Here is a 13484-nt window from a genome sequence, read left to right on the forward strand (position 1 = left end):
ATATATATGTACAGTTTTGGTTAGTACAGGCAACATAAGTGTTTATCGCCAGTCATCAATGATTAATTTGTTAAGCCTGTTGGTTAGCTCTCCTGTTACTTCAAATCATCTTCCACTCTAGCATAACCAAATAAACAAATTTCTTATGGAGATGCAAAAAAAAAAGGAGGAAAAGTGAATATCCATAAATAATGCCCAATCCTAAATTGTGAAGGACATATTTAAGCTTACATAAAATAGTAAGTTAAGAAAAAAAGTTGAATGTCTTAACAACTGACATATTTTTAAGATATGACTTAAATAGGTTTAACTCAAATCACTCTATGGCAGCACTAAAACTAATAGAGAGCACCAAATTCACCATTTAGATTTACCACTTACCTATGATCAAGACTAGTTTATATGGTTAGTATGCACCACTCTTTCCTCCCTATTATAAATACCACCCAAAAAGAACAACCAAATTTGTTTCCCTCTTCTTTGGTGAATTCTAGGACAGTAAAGATTGTACATGTTTGAGAAAAACCTAGCACACTGAAGATGTGCCACTCTCTTAACGGGAATTACCAGTACCTTCCCAGGATGCTATCACTGGGTAGCAGTCTTGTTCCCTAGGTGACTTACACAGCATAACAAAATAAACCAGTTTCCTTGCTGGCAATTGTGCCTTGAATCATTTTCAGGATTCTGTTTCTTCTAACAGAAATATGATGTCATGAGACTTCAGAGAGAAGGAACACAGATACATATAGAGACAAAAGACATGTCAGTAATTCTTCTTCTACGTTATTAAAGTACTGCTTTCATATTTCAAATTGAGGTATTTCACTTTTTTCAGATAACAAAGTCATTCTCATCTTCAACAAACATTTATAGCTTTTTTCCTTATGAAAGTAAAAGTTACATACCATAAAATGCACAGATCTTTAGTATTCGGCTTGGTAAATTTGAACAAATGTATACAACACCAATTGATGAATCTGGAAGTTCTGTGTACTGGTCTTGAAACTGTTCTGTAAGTTAAAAATATATGAAAATTAAAAATTACCCTGAAAGCGTATACGTGAATTTAATCACTTGAATCCCAAACCAAGCTATAGAATATTTCTATCACCCTCAAAAGTTCCCTTTTGGGACTTCCCTGGTGGTCCAAAGGCTAAGACTCCACTCTCCCAATGCAGGGGGCCAGGGTTTGATCCCTAGTCAAGAAACTAGATCCTACGTGCTGCCAACAAAGACCCAGCAAAGTCAAATTAATTAATTTTTTGAAAACTGAAGAGTTTCTTTACAGAAAATGTTCCCCTTTGTCCCTTTCCAGTTATCCACAGCCTTTACCCAGAAACTGCTTTCCTGATTTCTATCACCATACCTAAGTTTTGTCTGTTCTTATATTTTTTATAAATGGCATCGAACAATACATACATGTGTTTGGTTTCTCTTGCTCTGAAAAATATTTCTGAGATTCTTCTATGTCATTGTATGAGTCATTGAAAGTGAAGTGAAAGTGAAGTCGCTCAGTCGTGTCTGACTCTTTGCGACCCTGTGGACTGTAGCCCACCAGGCTCCTCCGTCCATGGGATTCTCCAGGTAAGAATATTAGAGTGGGTTGCCATTTCCTTCTCCAGGGGATCTTCCCAACCCAAGGATCGAACCCAGGTCTCCCGCACTGCAGGCAGATGCTTTAACCTCTGAGCCACCATGAGTCATTATTATTATGAGTCATTTATTATTATTGTGAAGAAAGATTCTACGAACATTTTTATCAGTTTCTGTGTGGACATGTACTTTGTTCCTCTTGATGAAGCAAGATTTCACTCGAAAAAAAAGAATTCACATATAAATAAGCCTGGGAAGTCATATAGATGATTTATATGTATACATATAATAAACATACACAGTTTCATATATAATACAAATACATATAGTATAGATATTTATCTTCCTACCTGTGTGTATGTATTTATGTGTGTGTGTACACAAATGGACTCTGAGAGATCTACCTAGGAATAACCCCAAAGGTATATTAAACAAACTTATAAAGTTCACAATGAAAATAAATTTAGATGACATTTCAATTCTTAATAAGTATATTATATTTTAACCTAAGTATAATTCAAAAGAGAAACAAATTTCTCTCCATGTAAGCTACTGTATTTCGCATCAATGAAATACCATCTTTTCACAACAGATCCCCTTTCCAAACTAGAATTTCAGAACATTAAATATGACTATCCATGATGAAGTAATTTTTTAATGCTAGGGGGTAAAACCCAAAATATGTTAAGGTTACAAGATTTTACTTTATTGTCTTGCTTTTTTAAAAAAGTTAAACATGGAAATAATTCCATTGGCTAATATTTAACATGAGTAAAGACCATTTTATCCTTATTCAGAAAAAGACCTCCATTCCAAAAAGCAACCTACTGCAGCACTGTCTGTGACAGAGACATCCTGACCTTCAAATTCCATGTGTAACTTTCAGCAGCTAGAAGGATCTTTAATTTCCAGAGACAGGAACATTGAGAAACATACACACAAATCGGATTTTTGATGCGACCAATTTGAAATCCCCAACCCTGTTTTTGATCATCAGATGATCATTTGCAGGGGACTAGGAGTGGTTCTTCATTTAACATCACAGACAAACTGCCAAGACTACAAACTGAACATCACAAATGGTTCCAAAAATTTACCATCGCCTGCTTTAGCAAAGATTTGCAGACTACAAAAGGGGAAAAAACCCCTCTTCTATCTTTGATCTTTCTCCATCTTTTATTCCTCCTTCCAAAAAATGAGCAATTTCAAGACCATACAACTCAAATGGACTGTATTTTTAATCTTAAAAAACATTCTTAGCATTCGAATGTTCCATAACTTTCACAGATGTGGAAATGTTTACTTAAAAACCCATTACTGCACTCTGAAAATACATAATTTTTATTTTTCTAGTAACTGTACCTTTTTCTAAAAAGAAAAAAACAAACTTGATTAAGTGTTACAAAAATGACAGCAGTTCCAAAGAGCTACAATTTCCAACTTTCAATATCTTTTTGCCTGTTTTAGACAGCTAAAATTTTATTCCTATTTTTTAAAATGTTTCTTTTCCAGACCAAGAGTAGAAAATAGATCAAATCAAATGTGTAGACCCCACACTCCCTCTGGTGGTCCTTCACTCTTATTAACTAGCTGTTTTCCAAAAGGCTAGAACACTAAAATACGTGCCACATTTAAGGATTATAGTCTTACATGTTTGAGTTTCAGCTGAATGCAGGTCAAGCCTCATCATGACAAAAATGAAGTACAAATAATTTGAGAGCTTGAATTTTAGTGTTTTAAATACTACTGAAATATCCTTAGGAACTTAGTTACGTCCACAAGGTCCTACTATAAATTACTTTAACCTGTTTCATTTGGCAGAACTATCTTTTACACAATAAATAAGCATCTTTTTGCAAAAAAAACCCCACTTAAGTGGCTACTGTTTTTAAATCAACAGTTATATGATTTACCTACCAACTTCCACTTAGTCTCAAATGACTGTAAATTTAATTTTCCTTAAACTTTTAATTTTCCTGGCATAATGTCAGAAGTTAAAAATGCACTGTAAAAAAAATTCAGAATGTAAAATAATGAAAAAATCTGATTACTTAATTAGCTAGGTTAGAAAGTTCAAATAGTTTCAGAATTATAAAAAGTATAAAATATTTAACTGTTCAGCATAAAATAAGTACAGAATTCAGTGTGCCAAAATATGTACAATATAGATTGTTAGAAATTGTGAAAAATTATATTAAAGGCCTACAGAAAATATTCTTAATAACAGATACAGCATGCATTTTACTGTTAAATAAACAAGTATTACTATCTAACAGTATCATGTGATTTACCCTCAAACGTAGCTTGTTTCGCATGTGTCCCTGTTTTTCTGTAGCTTTGTTTAATCAAAAATATTTGCCCACCCCCAAATTCAAAAGGAGCCAAACCTGAGGGTAAGTGACTTAAAAATACTCCCAACATTTATTATGTAGATGTAAGAATTCAACTTATATTTAATTTTGAAACTATAACGTGGTTGACCATTTTATGATACGGTCTACCACAAGTTAAAAGTGGACAGAAATCAGTAATTAAAACATGTAAAAATTGAATTTGAAAACAGTATTTTAATTAAAAGGCACTTTTAAAGTTCCCAAAACATGCTTCTGTAAATTAAACTATGAAATACAGCTTTAATTTATGGTATGTGGTACATTTAAGCATCACAAGATAAAAACTATAAAACTTCTAATTATACACAATAGTTAGACTAATATATTCCTATACACTTTAAACAACAATTATATAGATCACCTATAACCCTAGTCTCATGAGATTCCTCAGAACTACTTATACAGAATAAAACCCACTCTGAACAAGTCACTGCTCAATCTACCTTCGCTAAGCATCGAAAAGCCAACTCAGCTTTCAACAGTAATAATTTCTTCTACAGCTATAGAAAGAGGATGTTCTTCCTTCTCTAGACTGCTTGTTCTAAGCTAAGACTTTAGGAAACAAAACAACCGAAATAAGTTCTTTTTCCAATGCAAGAATAAACAGAAAATTGAAGACTTCACTAGTTGCCTAATCCAATATTTTAAAATGTTCACGTTTGAAAGACAAAGAACTCACAGCAGATAAGCCTGTTTTAGAGAAACAAAAAAAAATTTTATAAAATCTTTGATAAAAAAAAAAAAACCCGAACAGTCACAACTAGCCTATTGGTTAGAGTGCACCTTTCAAAGGTGTTACTAATTAACATGTGACTAAAATTACCATTCAATGAAGCACTAATAAAATAACATAATTAAATCAAAAGTGTAACTGTCCTTAAGAAGTTCCTTACATCTCTTATTCAAATCATATCCAGCACAGACATTTTAAAAAAGACATAAGAAAAATCTGAGTTATCTAAACCTGCATAATATATTTTAAAATAATTACATATTATTTTAAAACTTTTTCTATAAATGCCCTAAATTGGTCAAGGCCGTAACTGTAGATTTTAAGTGAGGTCAGCTGTGAGAGAGAGAAACAGAAAATAAGTGAAAGTATAACATAAAAACTTCCACAAGAATAAAAAGTTGTTCAACTCTACCCTCGAATTTTAAAATAAATACTCTTATGCGGGGCGGGGGAGGGGGAGAATGGGTGAAGGAGAATTCCCATAGGCTATTAAAAATACTGAACCAAAATATGCCTTAACTTTTCCCTTGTCTACAATCTAACAAAACGAGAAGACAATGAAAATAAACACTCCTGTGTGCCTTCAGAGAGGCAAAGAAAGCTCCCATTCAAAGCTAAGCCTTATTCCACTCTTGTAAAGTAAATCCAAAACCACGAGCTCAAACTGCTTCATGCAGAATTTACTGAATGGCGGCCAAACGTTGTACACTCTGTCCTGAACCACAGCGAAGGATATCTCGAGCTCTGCATTCTCCATTTACAACTTGTACCTTACTATGCATGCTTTCACCACCACTGCAGAAACCGATTTTTAAACTAAGATGTTCCTCCCGGCCAAGTCAATGGAAAGAAGGCAATCCACACGCTGGCGACACTCCCCACTTTCCCCACCCACCCCGCACCCCAATCAATACTGGTTTTTGACTCCTATACTACGGTCAGCACACCTTTAAAAAAAAAAAAAAATTCATTACGGGAGAAGGCTTGAACAAAGCCCAGGGAGTGAATTGAATTATCGAACACTGAAACAACTTTTCAGTGGCTCTCACCTGGCACTTGGGATAATCACCTGTTGGAACGGCGCTGCCCCAGTCCCCTCTACAGGCAGTCGAGGACGGGGAGGCCGTGTTCCCAGTCACTGGTCCTCCTCCCGGGGCGGCAGGTGAAAGGCGGCGAACGCGCATATCCACAACCACCGCCCCGGGAGCGCAGACCGAAAGCCGGGGACCGCGGCTGCGGCGGGACGCTCCGTTATCCCTCCCTCGGCGGGCCCGCCAGGTGAGCGAGGCTCCATCGCGCCTGCGATGCGTGCCGGCGCACGGCTCACCGCGGGCCCACTTCTCCCGCCGCCCGGGCCCGGGAGACCGAAGTTTCTCTCCCGCTCGCGGCGGCGGCGGCTCACGGGCCGCCTGGCTCTCAGGCGTCGGGCGGCGGGCGAGTCGAGGGCCGCCGAGACGGGACCTGTTACCCAGGGCGGGAAACCAAAAAAAAAAAAAAAGAGCCGAGTGAGGACAAGCGGGGCGCGACCGGCCTCGTCTCCCTGAGGGAGAGCGCGGCAGGGGCGGGGAGCCGTTCCCGCGGCCGCCCGGCTCCGCGCCTCTAGTAGGGGAAGGGAGCCCCGGCCCAGCTCGCCCGGCAGGACGCAGAGGATTCCCGCGGGGGAGTCTGGGCGCCTCCAGCGCGCCCGCTCCTAGGAGCCCCGGCCCCGCCGGCCCCGCAGCGCGGTTCCCGGGCTGGGGCCCCGTGTGAGGAAGCAGCGCAGCGGCTGCAGGACCGCGAAGGAGGGAACGCGGTTCCCGGGGCCGGGCGGCCACCCCGCCTCATCCCCCCATGGCCATGGCGCCGGTACCTGTCGCCGTGGCGGCTCGCCCGCTCTGTCGCTCTGCCTCAGCCGCGCGCCGCCGGCCCCTCAGCCCGCCCAGCAGGCCGCCCGCGCGCCGGACGCCGCCGCCGGAGACTGGCAGCGCCCGCGAAGCGGCCTGAGTTCCCCGGGGCAGCGCCCGGCGCAGTCCCGCCCCCGCGGGCCGCAGGACCCGCCTCCCATAGGGCCCCGGGGCTGTCAGTCCGCCCCCAAAAGACGCGCGGGCTGTCGCTTCTCCCATCCCGATTGGCGGCCGAACGCCGTCCATGCAAATAAGGCCCCGCCCCGGGTCATTTGCACCTCCGCCTCGGTGTAACCTCCGCCTCCCCCACGCCAGCCCACGTGTCTAGCCCTTGCCCCTTTGTGGGCGCTGTAGGGAAGAGATGGAGGAAACTGACCGACGCCCCCTCACTCCATCCCTTACCTCCGAGGACACTAATGCTCAAACAAGCTAGTGGACTTCACATTGGGACCTCTCTCTGATAGTTCTGCCCTCCTGTCCGCCCACCCGACCTGATCCGGGGATGGAGAGGGGCAGGCCAGGCTTGTTTGCGTCAGGTAAGCAAGCCAGGTTAGCCCCAGGAAATAATACCAGGGGAACTGGTATTGTCCATTTGGAACGGGAGGAAAAAAATCCCATCTGGAGAAGCATAGCACGTAGCACTTGCCTCTAGACACTCAGGGACTGTTAAGATTAGGGTTTCCCACGGTCTTCTACCTTTCAAACATGAGATCCCAGGTAACTGAGACAGCAGAGGATTCCTGTGTTCTCTTAAAAGATGTCTGTGTTCTCTTCCACCTGCCAACGGGTAGGTCTGCTGAGCAGCTGGACTTCAGGAGGGGGCTCAGGCCCCTGGAGTGAAATGACCAAACCAAGATTCAGATGGAGGGGACTGAGCTAGCAGCTCCTGGGCCTTAGGGAGTGGCTCGCTCAATCTCCTCATTTTTGAGGAAACAGAAACCTGAAGTCCCACAGCTGTGGAGCTTAATAATTACCTATGGAAACCTAACGTCTCCCAACTCCACATCTGGCCTCAACACTATATCACCTAGGGTCATTTAGGTATTTATGAAGAGCTTCTTCTACAAATAACCATCCCTGCCTTCAAGAGGTGCCACCTGCAGAAACAACCACTAGAGCTGACACTGAAACCTCCTCAATGAGGGCAAAGGCCCTGCTTCAGTGCCTAGAAGCTTACCTTTTTACCAGGTGCCAAGAAGTATCACTGAAACAGTTTATTTGTGCATTAATTCTGCATACTAACACCAATCGTTTAAGCATCTACTGTGATTTTAATGGGGCTTCTCAGGTGGCATGCTAGTGGTAAAGAACCCACCTGCCAAGGCCTGAACTTCAAGAGTCATGGGTTCAGTCCCTGGGTTGGGAAGATCCCCTGGAGGAGGGCATGGCAACCCATTCCAGTATTCTTCCCTGGAGAATCCCCATGGACAGAGGAGCCTGGCAGGCCACAGTCCATAGGGTCTCAAAGAGTCAGACACAACTGAAGCGACTTAGCATACACCCACATGCTTTTTAACAGCATGGAATTAAGCACTGTGCTACGCGCACGGTATACTGAGGTGAGAGGACATTGTCCCAGACCTAAGAGACAGTGCCATCCACATTGCATGTCCATGGCCTCATGTTTCATAGATTGTGACAAGATACCTACATAGGGAGTGGCTATGCATAGACCAGTGGCGGACTCCCAGGAGCAAGGCAATCGGCTCTTCCTGGGGAAGGGAGTCAGGGAAGGCCTCATTGAAGAGGTGACGCTAGATCTGAGTCGTAAAAGACTATTAAGAGATGGTGTTTGCCAGACTGATGAATGTGGAAGAGGAAGAAAAGAAACTCTGGGGAGGGGGAGGGGGGGAAGAGGGGGGGCATAGCGTGAGCAAGAAGAATGCAGACCTGGAAGAGCCTAGTAACTGAGGGAACAGCAGGAACCATGTGGTCAAATCTGCTGTGCCGTGTGGCCATGTCACATGGCCTGGGACCAGGCAGAGGAAGAGAGAAAGAAGCGGGAGGCTGCCAGGCTGTGTTGTAACACACCGCAGCAAACAACAACAGGCCCTGTAGATACAGCTGCAGGCTTTTTTTTTTTTTTTTTTTTCTAGTCCAGAGTCTGTGGGGGAACAGTCAGTTCCGACGGCAGCCGAGCTGGCCCCACCCTCTCTCAGAAAACCACTCCGGTCACTGCACTTGCCCTCCTCAGCACTTGGAAACACGCGTGCTTTGCAATTTCCCTGAGCTTTGCTGCCCTTCAGAATTCGAAGATAACATGGGCCCCAGCTACAAACACCCGGGTGTGGGGTGAGCAACCCTCTCCTTAGGCACAGAGCAGTTTGCAAAACCTGTCACCACAGCAGGCCTCACTGGCCTGTGACCCGTGTTCTGATTAACGCTTTGTTGTCACTGTCTTGAAATTCTTAATAAGTTTTTAACAAGGGACCCACATTTTTATTTTGCAGTTGGACAAATTGTCAGTCCCACCTGTCCCTGTCAATGCCCCTGGCCATGCTTGTGCTACTGCTCAAGCCATGTCTTACTTAAGGCACTTGGCACAGGGAACTCCCTGGTGGCCCAGTGGTTAGAACTCCACAGTTTCACTGCTCAGGGTGTGGGTTCATTCTCTGATCAGAGAACTAAGATCCCAGAAGCTTCATAGTGCAGCCAAAATAAGAAAAAACATTTGGCATTCACTTGGTTTGTTCACATACACTGTATCCCTCATTTTCACAATGATAATGTGGAGAAGGCTTGTGTTACTGGCCCTGTCAGTTGAGAAAATGAAGTGTGGCAACTTTCTCCAGGTGGCATAGCTAGGAGGTGGCAGAGTTTGTACCTGAACTCAGCCCTCCTGGGCACTATTCCATTCGATACAGTGCCACCTCCATATTGGTTTCGGAATCCTCTCAAAGGCAGATTTGTAAATGAAGGATTTTGAGTCACAATATCATGGGATGAGTATCTGTCATTTCATGGATATCACCTTTTATATACTTTTTCATCAGTTTTGAAAAACTCTCAGCCATTATATGTTCAAATACTGTTTCTATACCTTTTCCTCTTTCCTTCTGGGCTCCTAGTTGAAATATATATTATACCTTCTGTTTTTTTCTGTCTTTTGTCCTTAAATGCTTTATTCTAAAAATTTTTCTTCTCTTTCAATTCACTAATTCTCTCTTCAGCTTTTTAAAAAATTCTCCTCCATTGGGCTCTCAAATTTGGTTATTCTATTTCTTTTTTTTTAGAATTTCTAGAATTTTCTAGAATTTCTTTTTGGTTCTTTTTCAGATCTGCTATGTCATTTTCTCTTAGTGCCCTACTTAATTTTCAAGTTTGGCTTTTCTCTCCTTAAACATAGTAAGTATAGTAGTTTCAGGGTCTGTGCCCATGGTGGGCGGCAGGGCACAATCTGGAGTCCTCCTGGGTCCACTCTCATTGTCAGTTTTCCCTACTGATTCTCCTTCATGCTGTTTTATCTCCACATGTATCTAGTTATGCTTTGGACATTGTATTTAAAAAATCGTTTGAGGCACCAATGATATCTTCCTCCAGAAAGGATTTCTAGGGACTTCCCTGGTGGTCCAGTGGCTGTGACTCTGAGGTCCTGGGGCAAGGGACCGCAGTTCGATCCCCCAGTCAGGAAACTAGAGCCCACATGTCCCAACTAAACGATTCTACGTGCCACAACTAAAGACCCTGCATGCATGCCTCAACCAAGACGCAGTGCAGCTAAATAAATAAAATGATTTCTAAAAGAAAGAAGGAAAAAGAGAGGATTTCCGTTTGTGTCCCCATCCTGGGGAAACACTAGCAAGTTAGGATCCTGAACCCACTTTTGGCTTCCCAGGCGGTGCTGGTGGTTAAGGGCCTGCTTGCCGATGCAGGAGACGTAAGAGACACGTGTTCAACCCCTAGCTCAGGAAGATTCCCTTCAGGAAGGACATGGCTACCCACTCCAGTATTCCTTCCTGGAGAATCCCACGGACAGAGGAGCCCAGAGGGCTATGATCCATAGGGTAACAAAGAGTCAGACACGACTGAAGCAACTTAGCATGCTTGCAACCCAATTTTAGGGCTTTTGATTTTGAGCCTCTCTGATAACTTGAAGAGTCTGCAGGAGGGTTTGTTCATTTATGGGTTCCCCTTAGTCAGTGCTACAATTCTCTGAGGTCCCATTCAAAAATGGGAGGGTTTTTGTTTGGTTTTTTTTTTTTTTAGGTTATATACTGTTTCATAGCAAACTGTCCCCAGATTTAGCAGTTTGAAACAGATGTCAGCAGACTTTTTTTTCTTAAAGGTCCAGATGGTAAATATTTTAGGCTTGCAGGCCATATGGCCTCTGTCATAACTACTCAACTCTGTCATTATAGTACGAAACACCCATAGACAGCACATAAATGAATGGCCTGACTATATAATGATAAAGCTTTATTTGTAAAGATAGGCAGCCGTCCTCAACCTGGTAGAATATCTGCAAAAAAGCTCACAACTTGGAAATATTGTACCTAATACTGAAAAACTGGACAATGAGTCCAGAAAACAAGACAAGGAACAAAACAGGATGTCCACTCTTGCCACTTCTATTTACCGTTGCTTTGGAGGTTCTAGCCAGAGCAGTTAGTCAAGAAATAGAAATTAAAAGGCACCCACGGTTTGGCCACTATGAAAAACAGTATGGAGGTTCCTCAAAAAAAACAAAACAAAACAACGAAGTACCATATGATCCAGCAGTTCTACTCCTGGGTATATAGCTTGAGAAAATGAAAACACTAATTCGAAAAGATAAATGCACCCCCATGATCATAGTAGCATTATTTACAATATCCAACATATGGAAGTAGCCTGTGTCCATCAACAGGTCACTGGATAAAGAAAATCTCACACACACACACACACACACACACACACACATATATAATGGAATATTCCCTTGTGGCTCAGCTGGTAAAGAAGCCGCCCACAATGCGGGAGACCTGAGTTTGATCCTTGGGTTGGGAAGATCCCCTGGAGAAGGAAAAGGCTACCCACTCCAGTATTCTAGCCTGGAGAATTTCATGGACTGTATAGTCCAGGGCGTCGCAAAGGGTTGGACACGGCGGAGCGACTTTCACTTCTTCTACTTCTACATGGGATATTACTCAACCATAAAAAAAAAAAGGAAATTCTGCCATTTGTAACAATGTGGATGGACCTAGAATTTATCATGCTTAGTGGAGTAAGTCAGATGGAGAAAGACAAAATTTCTATGTTATCATTTATATGTAGAATCTAAAAAAATAAAACAGGCAAATGTATATCACAAAACAGAAACAGACTTACAGATAACACAAACTAGGGGTCACCCTTGAGGAGAGGGAAGGGGAAGTGGCAAAATAGGGGTATGGGATTAAGATGCAAACTATTATGTATAAAATACAGAAGTGGGGCTTCCGTGGTGGCTCAGTGGTAAAGAATCCACCTGCCAATGCAGGAAACAGGGGTTTGACCCCTGGTCCAGAAAGATCCCACATGTTGTGAGTCAGCTAAGCCCATGTGCCACAGCCACTGAATCCCGCACACCCTAGCGCCTATGCTCTGCGCCAAGAGAAACCACCGCAATGAGAAGCCCATGTACCACAGCTAGGCCTCAACTAAAGAAAAAGCCCACGCGACAATGAAGACCCAGCACCGCCAAAAATAAACATTAAAAAAAAAATACATAAGCAACAAAGATATATCATATGGCACAGGGAAATATAGCCATTATTTTGTAAAACTTTAAATGGAATATAATCTATAAAAATATTGAATCACTACATCATATACCTGGGATTCCCAGATGGCTGAGTGGTAAAGAATCCACCAGCCCATGCAGGAGGTGCAGGAGACTTGGGTTTGATCCCTGGGTTGGGAAGATCCCCTGGAGAAGGATGTGACAACCCCCTCCAATATTCTTGCCTGGGAAATCCCATGGACAGAGGAACCTGGTGGGCTACAGTCCGTGGGGCTGCAAAGAGTTGGACATGATTGAGCACACACACACACATGTTGTTGTACACCTAAAACTAATATAATACTGTAAATCAACTATACTTGAATAAAAAACACATTCACACACATACAAAGGAAAGGAAATGGAAAGGAAAAAGTAAAACTATCACTATTCACAGATGGCACGGTATTGTGTACAGAATATCCTAAGGAATCCACCAAAAACCTGTTGGAACTAATAAATTCAAAAAGGTTGCAGGATACAAGATCAATAATAAATAGCAATTGTGAGACTTCCTGGTGGTCCAGTAACTAAGCCTCCATGCTCCCAGTGCAGGGGACTCGGGTTCAAGGCCTAGTCAGGGAACTAGATCTCACACGCCACCACTAAGAGCTCGCCTGCCACAACTAAAGATCCCACATGCCATAGTTAAGACCCAGCACAGTCAAATAAATAAATTTAAAATAATAAAATATAAAGGATACATTTTAAAATAGCAATTATATTTCTATCCACTTTCAATGAACAATCCAAAATAAAATTAAGAAAAATTTCACTTATAATGGCATCAAAAAGAATAAAATACTTAGGAATGAATTTAACCAAAACAGTGCCAAATTTATACACTGAGAACTATAAAACGTTGTAAGAAATTAAGGACCTAAATTACTGGAAAAACATCCTATGGATCAAAAAACTTAACATTGTGAAGATGACAATACTCCTAAAATTGATCTACAAATTTAGTATCATTCCATTAGACTCCCATCTGACTTCCTTACAGAAATTGGCAAGCTGATTCTACAATTCTAATGAAATTGAAAGGGATTTAGAATAGCCAAAACAATCTTTAAAAAGACAGTCTAAGTAGGAAGACTTACATTTCCTGATTTTAAAACTTACTGAAGACAACAGTAATC

At 42.2% G+C, this 13484-nt stretch overlaps 1 protein-coding gene across 3 annotated transcripts in view; it reads right to left on the minus strand.

Moving 5' to 3' along the window:
* FKBP5 (FKBP prolyl isomerase 5) overlaps nt 1-6685 on the minus strand; it is a 120244-nt gene extending 113559 nt beyond the window's left edge. For all 3 annotated transcript variants that reach the window (XM_061397974.1, XM_061397975.1, XM_061397976.1), the window contains exons 1-2: nt 6572-6685; nt 909-1013 (exon numbers count right to left, since the gene is read on the minus strand). The gene's annotated coding sequence lies outside the window, so the exon portion shown is untranslated. The remainder of the gene's footprint in view (nt 1-908; nt 1014-6571) is intronic.
* Between the last annotated feature and the right edge of the window lie 6799 nt (nt 6686-13484).

This window comes from Bos javanicus, chromosome 23 (genome assembly GCF_032452875.1).
Source record: "Bos javanicus breed banteng chromosome 23, ARS-OSU_banteng_1.0, whole genome shotgun sequence".
NCBI classification, from domain to species: Eukaryota; Metazoa; Chordata; class Mammalia; order Artiodactyla; family Bovidae; genus Bos; species Bos javanicus.